The following is a 10528-nucleotide window of genomic DNA, read 5'->3' on the forward strand; positions in this document are numbered from 1 at the left end:
ACCTTCTTCGTGGTCATGTAAATCCCATATACAAGCTTCTGGTAATGGGGATATCTTTGCTTCGAAGGAATCAAAACTTCAGACACATAATATACTGGGCGCTGAACTCTGAAGGCCTTTCCTTCTTCTTCCCGTTCGACCGTAAGTACTGTACTGACAACTTGTCCCGTGGCCGCAATGTAGAGCAGCAGAGGCTCTTTACTGATTGGGGCAGCAAGCACCGGCTGGGTGGAGAGTAGAGCTTTGAGCTCTGCAAATGCTGCATCAGCTTTTGGAGTCCACTCGAACTTGTCAGACTTCTTCATCACTCGGTAAAGAGGTAACGCCTTTTCACCGAGACGAGAAATGAATCGACTTAAAGCGGCCAAGCAACCTGTAAGCTTCTGGACATCGTGTACGCGCACAGGGCGCTTCATCCGGAGTATGGTGCCAACTTTCTCGGGATTGGCGTCGATTCCTCATTCGGAAACGAGAAAACCGAGTAACTTTCCACCTGGAACTCCGAATGTGCACTTTGATGGATTGAGCTTGATATCATATCTCCTGAGGTTAGCAAAGGTTTCGGCAAGGTCAGTCAGTAGGTCGGAACCTTTCCATGATTTAACCACAATATCATCCATGTATGCTTCTACGTTCCGACTGATCTGAGTGAGCAAACACTTCTGAATCATCCTCATGAACGTGGCTCCAGCATTCTTGAGGCCGAAGGGCATGGTGACATAACAGAAGCACCCGAATGGGGTGATGAAAGCCGTTTTGACCTCGTCGGGTCCATACAGACGGATCTGATGGTACCCTGAATAAGCATCTAGAAAAGACAAACGCTCACACCCCGCAGTCGAGTCGACTACCTGGTCGATGCGGGGGAGAGGGAAATGATCTTTCGGGCAGGCCCGATTGATATGTTTAAAGTCAATGCACATGCGAAGTGACTTGTCCTTCTTGGGGACCATGACAACATTGGCGAGCCACTCGGAGTGGTAGATCTCTCAGATGAACTCCGCTGCTAAGAGCCGAGCCACCTCCTCGCCAATAGCTTTCCTCTTCTGGACGGCGGGCCGTCGAAGATGCTCTTTCACAGGCTTGAACTTCGGGTCGACTCGTAGATGGTGCTCAGCCAGCCCCCTGGGAACTCCAGGCATGTCAGAAGGTTTCCATGCGAAGATGTCCCAGTTCTCATGGAGGAACTGGATGAGCGCTTCTTCCTATTTGGAGTCGAGCGTCGTTGAGATGTGAGTCGGAGCAGCGTTGGGGTTGGTCGGGTGAATGTGAACTGGCTTAGTTTCACCGGACGACTGAAAAGCCGATTCTGAAGCTGGCTTCTTGGCTCGCAGCAGTTCACTCGGATCAGCAGTCTTCTGGTACTCTTGCAGCTCGACTACTGACATCTGAGCATCAGGGATCTTTGATCCTTTCTGAAAACACTCCTCTGCTTTCTTCCGATTGCCTGTAATGGTGATCACACCTCTGGGGCCAGGCATCTTCAACTTGAGGTACACATAGCACGGTCGAGCCATGAAGCGTGCATAAGCTGGCCGGCCCAGAATAGCATGATAAACACTTTGGAAGTCCACAACCTCAAATGTCAACTTTTCCTTGCGGTAATTCTTTGAATCACCGAAAACCACACCGAGAGCAATCTGGCCGAGTGACTCGGCTTTCTTTCCAGGAATGACTCCATGGAAACTCATGTTGCTGGCACTGAGCCTGGACATCGGAATGCCCATTCCTTTCAATGTTTCTGCATACAGTATGTTTAGGTCGCTGCCACCATCCATCAGGACTTTGGTCAGTCAAGTGCCTTCGACAATTGGATCGACCACCAGAGCTTGCCTCCCAGGGGTGGCGATGTGCGCAGGGTGATCGGACTGGTCGAACGTGATGGCAGTCTGAGACCACTTCAGGTAGCTGGGTGTTGCCGGGGCAACCATATTCACTTCACGGATAATGACTTTCAGTCGACTTTTCCTTTCGACATCAGCGAAAATCATCAAGGTGGAATTGACTTGGGGGTATCCATCGTCACTATCTTCTTTGTCCTCAACTCTGTCTGACTCTTTTTCCTTGTCTTTGGACTGCTTGCCCTGAAACTGCTGGATCAGGAGCCGGCACTGTCGAGTGGTATGCTTTGGGTAAATAAGATTACCCTCTTCATCTTTCTTGGAGTGGATGTGACATGGAAGATCCAAAACATAATTTCCATCTTGATCCTTGACTTTCTTGGGGTTCCAGGGCCCCTTGGGTTTTCCCTTGAATTTTCCCTGGGTTACGGCCAGGGCCTCCCCAGGAGCGGCTGGCTCGGCCTTCCGCTTCTGCTTCCGACTGGAATTGCCTCCAGTTTCCTGGGCAACTGCTTTCTCTTGCCACTCCGGAGTCGATCTTCATCTTCTCCGTTAGCGTATTTGGTGGCAATTTCCATCATCCGATTCAGAGACATTTCTCCGGTCCGACCGAACTTCAGGTTCAACTCTCTGTTCTTGACGCCTTCTTTAAAGGCACAAACTGCTTGGTGATCTGGTACATTCTCAACTGTGTGATGCAAAGTGATCCACCTCTGGATGTAATCCCTCAGAGTTTCACTCGGTTTCTGAACGCAAGACCGCAATTCTGTAAGGCCTGCTGGTCGCTTGCATGTTCCCTCAAAGGTCGTGACAAACACTCGAGAGAGATCCTCCCAAGTGTAGATGCTGCTGGGTGCTAACTGATTCAGCCACGCTCTGGCTGAGCCCTCTAACAGGAGAGGCAAATGCTTCAAAGCCACATCATCATTGCCGCCACCAATCTGGACAGCCACTCGGTAGTCTTTGAGCCAAGTGTCAGGCTTAGACTCGCCGGTGAACTTGCTGACTCCAGTCGCCAACCGAAAGTTGGGGGGAATCACTGTGGCCCTGATGGCTCGACTGAAACACTCTGGCCCCGAAACACGTATTCTGCTGCTGGCAGGCGCATCCCTGTCGTGGCCTTCTCGGTGAGCTCTATTCCTGTCAACCAGACCCTGGACGAGGATGGATCTCGCATCAAAGCCTGGGTCCCTGGGGTCGACTGGAACTCTCCGCCCAACACTATGAGGGTGTCCGTCATCCTGCTGTCGAGGCGCATATGACCCACTCCTCGGGGGAGGGGTTGGCACTCGACGTCGATCAAACCGGTGATCATACTGCTCATTCCTTCTGTACTGATCGTGCCGGTCTCCGCGTCCCTCACGCCTCGGGGGCGATCTTGGGCTGTGAGCCGACTGGATTGTATCCGTTGCAACAGATCGATTGTGGATCCTATTCCGCGACTGAGAAACAGCGGAATTCTGGTTTCCCGCTGCCCGGAGCAACGCTCTGATTTGCAACAAGCCCCTGCCAGCCTCCGACTAGGAGGGCTGAATCGATTCTGCTATACGGGCCGCGGCTGCCAAATTCTGAACTGGGGTTCGATATACCTGTGTAGGCGGGAAGAGCTGACGTTGACTGGACTTGGGAGCTCGCTGACGCACTTGCTCGTCGAGTACTCGCTGGAGATTCTCCAGTCGAGTGCGCTCGGCCAAGTTAGCCAAGCGTGCATCCTCCAAGGCCCGGGCCTCGGGGGTTTCCCGACGATAGGAGTGCGGAGTGCATCCATGTTCCGGCGGCGAAGCTCCTCTCGCTGCAATGACGTGAGAGGTTCGGGGAGATACTCATCGTGGGGGTGCGACGGGTCGCCCCCACCCGCGCCTCCATCGGTGCGAGGAAAACCGGGAGGACTGTGCATTCCATCGACCGCCAGAACCTCAGCCGCCGAGTCGCTGCTGTCGCACTCGGATGCGGTCTCAGCGGAGCCAGTCGACAGGTTAAACAGGCCGTAGAGGGATTCGTCGGGCTCGATCGCCGCGACTAGTGGGGCTGCTGACTGGCGGGCCACGGCATGCCTTACCCACCTCTGAAGTCTCGACCGGCCGGAGCGCTTGTGCCGGTGGGAGACAAGGCGGGAAGATGGCACGGGAGCCGACCGATACTGGGTCGACGGCTGCCGCAGGAGGACGCCACGGACACATGCGCGGCAGTGCGTCGCACCGCGGACGGGGAGGGCGTCGATGTCGAGTGGAGCCTCCTGAAGCCAAGCGGAGTTGTCGGCGATGAACGTGAGTGCACCGAGACGTATCTCGCGGCCCTCCACCAAATCTCTGCACGAAAACATGATCAAAGGGATCGGAAAAATCGCAACTTCTCTAATTAGGCGCTAAGACTCCTGCCCCACGGTGGGCGCCAACTGTCGTGGTTCTAACTCTGACAGTGAGGTAGGGGGTATGTATGGAGAGGCTAGATCTCAGCTATTGAGGAGTTGTAAATACACCAGGATGTACGAGTTCAGGCCCTTCGCGGAGGAAGTAACAGCCCTACGTCTCGGTGCCCGGAGGCGGTCGACTGAATTATGTGTGGATGGATTACAGGGGTGCCAACCCTTGCTACTGAGGAGGGGGTGGCTTATATAGAGTTCGCCAGACCCCTCCGGCCCTTAGTAATGCAGGGTTAAAATACATTAAGACTGGGCGTTACTGGTAATGCCCCTATTAAAGTGCTATGATGACCATAAAGACTACTTAATGGCCGACCGTTTGCTTGCGGAGTGACTTTAGATCTCCTGTCAGTCGAGTGGTTGGCTTCGTAGTCGAGTGGTAGCTTCCTGGTCGAGTGTCTTGAATCCGTCGAGTGGGATACCTTCAAGTCGATTGAAAGGTGACTTCTTCCAGGGATGTCCTTGGGTAGGGCTCTTAGGACAGGTCCATGCCCCTACCCTAGGTACATAGCTTCGTCAAGATCCGCACCAGAGTGGTATGGTAATCCGGTTCTGGAAGTTATGTTACTAGACCATGACGAACTTACGAACTACGAAGAAGCGATGGTGAGCCCAGATTCCGCAAAATGGCTTGAAGCCATGAAATCTGAGATGGCATCCATGTATGAGAACAAAGTATGGACTTTGGTTGACTTACCCGATGATCGGCAAGCCATTGAGAATAAATGGATCTTAAAGAAGAAGACTGACGCTGACGGTAATGTTACTGTCAATAAAAATCGACTTATTGCAAAAGGTTTTCGACAAGTTCAAGGGATTGACTACGATGAGACCCTCTCACCCATAGCGATTCTTAAGCCTGTCCGAATCATGTTAGCAATTGCTGCATTTTATGATTATGAAATTTGGCAAATGGATGTCAAAACAGCATTCCTGAATGGATTTCTGGAAGAAGAGTTGTATATGATGCAACCAGAAGGTTTTGTCGATCCAAAGGGTGCTAACAAAGTGTGCAAGCTCCAGCGGTCCATTTATGGACTGGTGCAAGCCTCTCGGAGTTGGAATAAACGCTTTGATTGTGTGATCAAAGTATTTGGGTTTATACAGACTTTTGGAGAAGCCTGTATTTACAAGAAAGTGAGTGGGAGCTCTGTAGCATTTCTGATATTATATGTAGATGACATATTACTAATTGGAAATGATATAGAATTTCTGGATAGCATAAAGGGATTTTTGAACAAGAGTTTTTCTATGAAAGATCTTGGTGAAGCTGCTTATATATTGGGCATCAAGATCTATAGAGATAGATCAAGACGCTTAATTGGACTTTCACAAAGCACATATATTGACAAAGTTTTGAAGAAGTTCAAAATGGATCAAGCAAAGAAAGGGTTCTTGCCTGTGTTACAAGGTGTGAAGTTGAGTAAGACTCAATGCCCGACCACTGTAGAGGATAGAGAGAAAAAGAAAAATGTTCCCTATGCTTCAGCCATAGGCTCTATCATGTATGAAGTGTTGTGTACCAGACCAGATGTCTGTCTTGCTATTAGTTTAGCAGGAAGGTACCAAAGTAATCCAGGAGTGGATCACTGGACAGCGGTCAAGAACATCCCGAAGTACCTGAAAAGGACAAAGGATATGTTTCTCGTTTATGGAGGTGACAGAGAACTCATCGTAAACGGTTACGTCGATGCAAGCTTTGACATTGATCCGGACGATTCTAAATCGCAAACCGGATACGTGTTTACATTGAACGGTGGAGCTGTCAGTTGGTGCAGTTCTAAACAAAGCGTCGTGGCGAGATCTACGTGTGAAGCGGAGTACATAGCTGCTTCGGAAGCAGCAAATGAAGGAGTCTGGATGAAGGAGTTCATATCTGATCTAAGTGTCAGACCTAGTGCATCGGGTCCAATGAAAATCTTTTGTGACAATACTGGTGCAATTGCCTTGGCGAATGAATCTAGATTTCACAAGAGAACCAAGCACATCAAGAGATGCTTCAACTCCATCCGGGATTTAGTCCAGGTGGGAGACATAGAGATTTGCAAAATACATACAGATCTGAATGTCGCAGACCCGTTGACTAAGCCTCTTCCACGAGCAAAACATGATCAACACCAAGACTCCATGGGTGCTAGAATCATTACTGTGTAATCTAGATTATTGACTCTAGTGCAAGTGGGAGACTGAAGGAAATATGCCCTAGAGGCAATAATAAAGTGATTATTTATATTTCCTTATATCATGATAAATGTTTATTATTCATGCTAGAATTGTATTAACCGGAAACTTGATACATGTGTGGATACATAGACAAACAATGTGTCACTAGTATGCCTCTACTTGACCAGCTCATTGATCAAAGATGGTTATGTTTCCTAGCCATAGACATGAGTTGTCATTTGATTAACGGGATCACATCATTAGAGAATGATGTGATTGAGTTGACCCATTCTGTTAGCTTAGCACTTGATCGTTTAGTATGTTGCTATTGCTTTCTTCATGACTTGTACATGTTCCTATGACTATGAGATTATGCAACTCCCGTTTACCGGAGGAACACTTTGTGCGCTACCAAACGTCACAACGTAACTGGGTGATTATAAAGGTGCTCTACAGGTATCTCCGAAGGTACTTGTTGGGTTGGCGTATTTCGAGATTAGGATTTGTCATTCCAATTGTCGGAGAGGTATCTCTGGGCCCACTCGGTAATGCACATCACTATAAGCCTCGCAAGCATTGTAACTAATGAGTTAGTTGCGGGATGATGTATTACGGAACGAGTAAAGAGACTTGCCGGTAACGAGATTGAACTAGGTATTGAGATACCGACGATTGAATCTCGGTCAAGTAACATACCACTACTAGGAAAAGGCCTACTAATGGCGCACCAGTTTTGCCTACTAATGGTGCACCACTGGTGCGCCATTAGTACCACGCCACTAGTATTTTTTTACAAATGGCGCACCACTGGTGCGCCATTAGTATACCAGATACTAATGGTGCACCAGTAGTGCGCCATTAGTATGCCTAGAGGTGCGCCATTACTATCTGACTTAGTAATGGCGCACCACATAGAAGTGCGCCATTAGTAATATTTTTTTTTTCAATTTTTTTCTAAATTTTTTTAAATTTATTTTTATTTATTTTATTTTTTTCTTAATCTCGGGTCACTATGGCTTAATCTCGGGTCAATATGCTTAATCTCAGGTCAAGTTGCACTCCGTGGTCAAACTTCCCGAAAGGTCACCCATCCTCACACTACTCCAACCCAAGCACGCTTAACTTCAGAGTTCTATCCAACCCTAGCACCAGCTCACTTCACAGGCACTTGTTGTATATCTAGCATATCAACCCTATTAAACCTTGTTGATGTTTAGAACTTTTTTCATGTTCATGAGTGTGATGAAATTTTGAAAAAATATTTCAAACTTCCGTTCATATTACGTATCATATTTAAAAAAAAATTGCGAAAAAAATCGAAACTAATTTTTTTCTGTTACTAGTGGCGCACCTAGCATACGGTGCGCCACTAGTAAGTTTGAAAAATTTTGAATTTTTTTGCCTCCAGATCTTAAAAGCCCCGTAACTATTTTTCTGTTAGGTTTTTGAGGATTTTGAAAATGTTTAACGGGGTTCCCCCGGTTAAATTCGGATGTAACTTTTCGACTAGATGATTTTTCATATAGAAAACTTTTTAATCCGAGTTCGTATGCAAAAGTTATGCTCATTTTACAAATTCTAGAGAAATTTTGCAAATAAAGTCGAAATTCATATTTGTAAATTTTCCCAACAACTAGACCACATATCACATGGGAACTTATTTTATTTTATTTTTTTGACATTTTCATCATTTTCTTTTATTTTTTAAAAAACTAAAAAGGCGGTCCACCGGGCGGTGCATGCGAGGGAATTTTTGGGCCAAGTTAGTAATGGCGCACCGTGGGAGTGGTGCGCCATTACTAGTTCAACTAGTAATGGCGCACCACTCCCTCGGTGCGCCATTACTAGTTTTTAAAAAATATAAAAAGGAAAATTTGAAAAAAATTACTAGTGGCACACCGTGGATGTGGTGCGCCGTTACTAGTTTAACTAGTAATGGCGCACTATCCACTGGTGCGCCATTACTAGTTTTGAAAAAAAAATGAAAAAAAATTTGAAAAAAAAATTTGAATTTTTTTTACTAATGGCGCACCGTGGATGTGGTGCGCCATTACTACTTTAACTAGTAATGGCGCACTATCCCCTGGTGCGCCATTACTAGTTTTAAAAAAAATAAAAAAAACTTGTTACTAATGGCGCACCGTGGATGTGGTGCGCCATTAGTATTTGGACACTAATGGTGCACCAACACATGGTGCGCCATTAGTATATAGTAGTGGCGCACCACATGTCTGGTGCGCCATTAGTGTCAATTTCATTTATAGCCCTTTTCCTAGTAGTGTACCGATGACAAAGGAAACAACGTATGTTGTTATGCGGTCTGACCGATAAAGATCTTCGTCGAATATGTGGGAGCCAATATGAGCATCCAGGTTCCACTATTGGTTATTAACCGGAGACGTGTCTCGGTCATGTCTACATAGTTCTCGAACCCGTAGGGTCCGCACGCTTAATGTTCGGTGATGATCGTAATTAGGGTTTTTGTGTTTTGATGTACCGAAGGTTGTTCGGAGTCCCGGATGTGATCACGGACATGACAAGGAGTCTCGAAATGGTCGATACATAAAGATTGATATATTGGAAGCCTTTGTTTGGATATCGGAAGTGATCCGGGTGAAATCGGGATTTTACCGGAGTATCGGGGGGTTACCGGAACCCCCCCGGGGGTTAATGGGCCTACATGGGCCCTAAGGGAGAAGAGGAGGAACGGCTAGGGTAGGCTGCGTGCCCCCCTCCCCCTAGTCCGAATAGGACAAGGAGAGGGGGGCGGCGCCCCCCCCTTCCCTCTCTTTCCCCCTTCCCCAATCCTATTCCAACTAGGAGAGGGGGGGAATCCTACTCCCGGTGGGAGTAGGACTCCTCCAGGCGCACCCCTAGGGCAGGCCGCACCTCCGCCCTTCCTCCTTTATATACGGGGGCAGGGGGGCACCCCAAGACACACAAGTTGATCTTCATGATCGTTCCTTAGCCGTGTGCAGTGCCCCTCCACCGTATTCCACCTCGATTATATCGTAGCGGTGCTTAGGCGAAGCCCTGTGTCGGTAGCAACATCATCACCGTCATCACGCCGTCGTGCTGACGAAACCATCCCTCAACACTTGGCTGGATCGGAGATCAAGGGACGTCATCGAGCTGAACGTGTGCAGAACTCGGAGGTGCCGTGCGTTCGGTACTTGGATCGGTCGGATCGGGAAGACGTACGACTACTTCCTGTACGTTGTGTCAACGCTTCCGTTTCTGGTCTACGAGGGTACGTAGACAACACTCTCCCCTCTCGTTGCTATGCGTCACCATGATCTTGCGTGTGCGTAGGAAATTTTTTGAAATTACTACGTTCCCCAACACCATGACGTTCAAAACATCTTTGAAGTCCCGATTCTAAGCCGTAAAGCATGGCACACTAAACTATCGAGTAGTCATCAACACGCGATTGCCAGGCATTCATAATGTCTGCAGTTGCTGGAGCAGGTGGTACACCTAGCGGTGCTTCCAAGACATAATTCTTCTGCGCAGCAATGAGGATAATCCTCAAGTTACGAACCCAGTCCGTGTAATTGCTACCATCATCTTTCAACTTAGCTTTCTCTAGGAACGCATTAAAATTCAAAGGAACGGTAGCACGGGTCATTGATCTACAATAACATAGACATGCAAAATACTATCAGGTACTAAGTTCATGATAAATTAAAGTTCAATTAATCATATTACTAAAGAACTCTCACTTAGATAGACATCCCTCTAGTCATCTAAATGATCACGTGATCCAAATCAACTAAACCATGTCCGATCATCATGTGAGATGAAGTAGTTTTCAATGGTGAACATCTTATGTTGTCATATCTACTATATGATTCACGCTCGACCTTTCGGTCTCAGTGTTCCGAGGCCATATCTGCATATGCTAGGCTCGTCAAGTTTAACCCGAGTATTCTGCGTGTGCACAACTGGCTTGCACCCGTTGTATGTGAACGTAGAGCTTATCACACCCGATCATCACGTGGTGTCTCGGCACAAAGAACTGAAGCAACGGTGCATACTCAGGGAGAAAACTTATACCTTGAAATTCAGTGAGAGATCATCTTATAATGCTACCGTCGTACTA

The sequence above is a fragment of the Triticum urartu genome, chromosome 4A (assembly GCF_056163025.1).
Source record: "Triticum urartu cultivar PI428250 chromosome 4A, HENAU_Tu73, whole genome shotgun sequence".
NCBI lineage: Eukaryota > Viridiplantae > Streptophyta > Magnoliopsida > Poales > Poaceae > Triticum > Triticum urartu.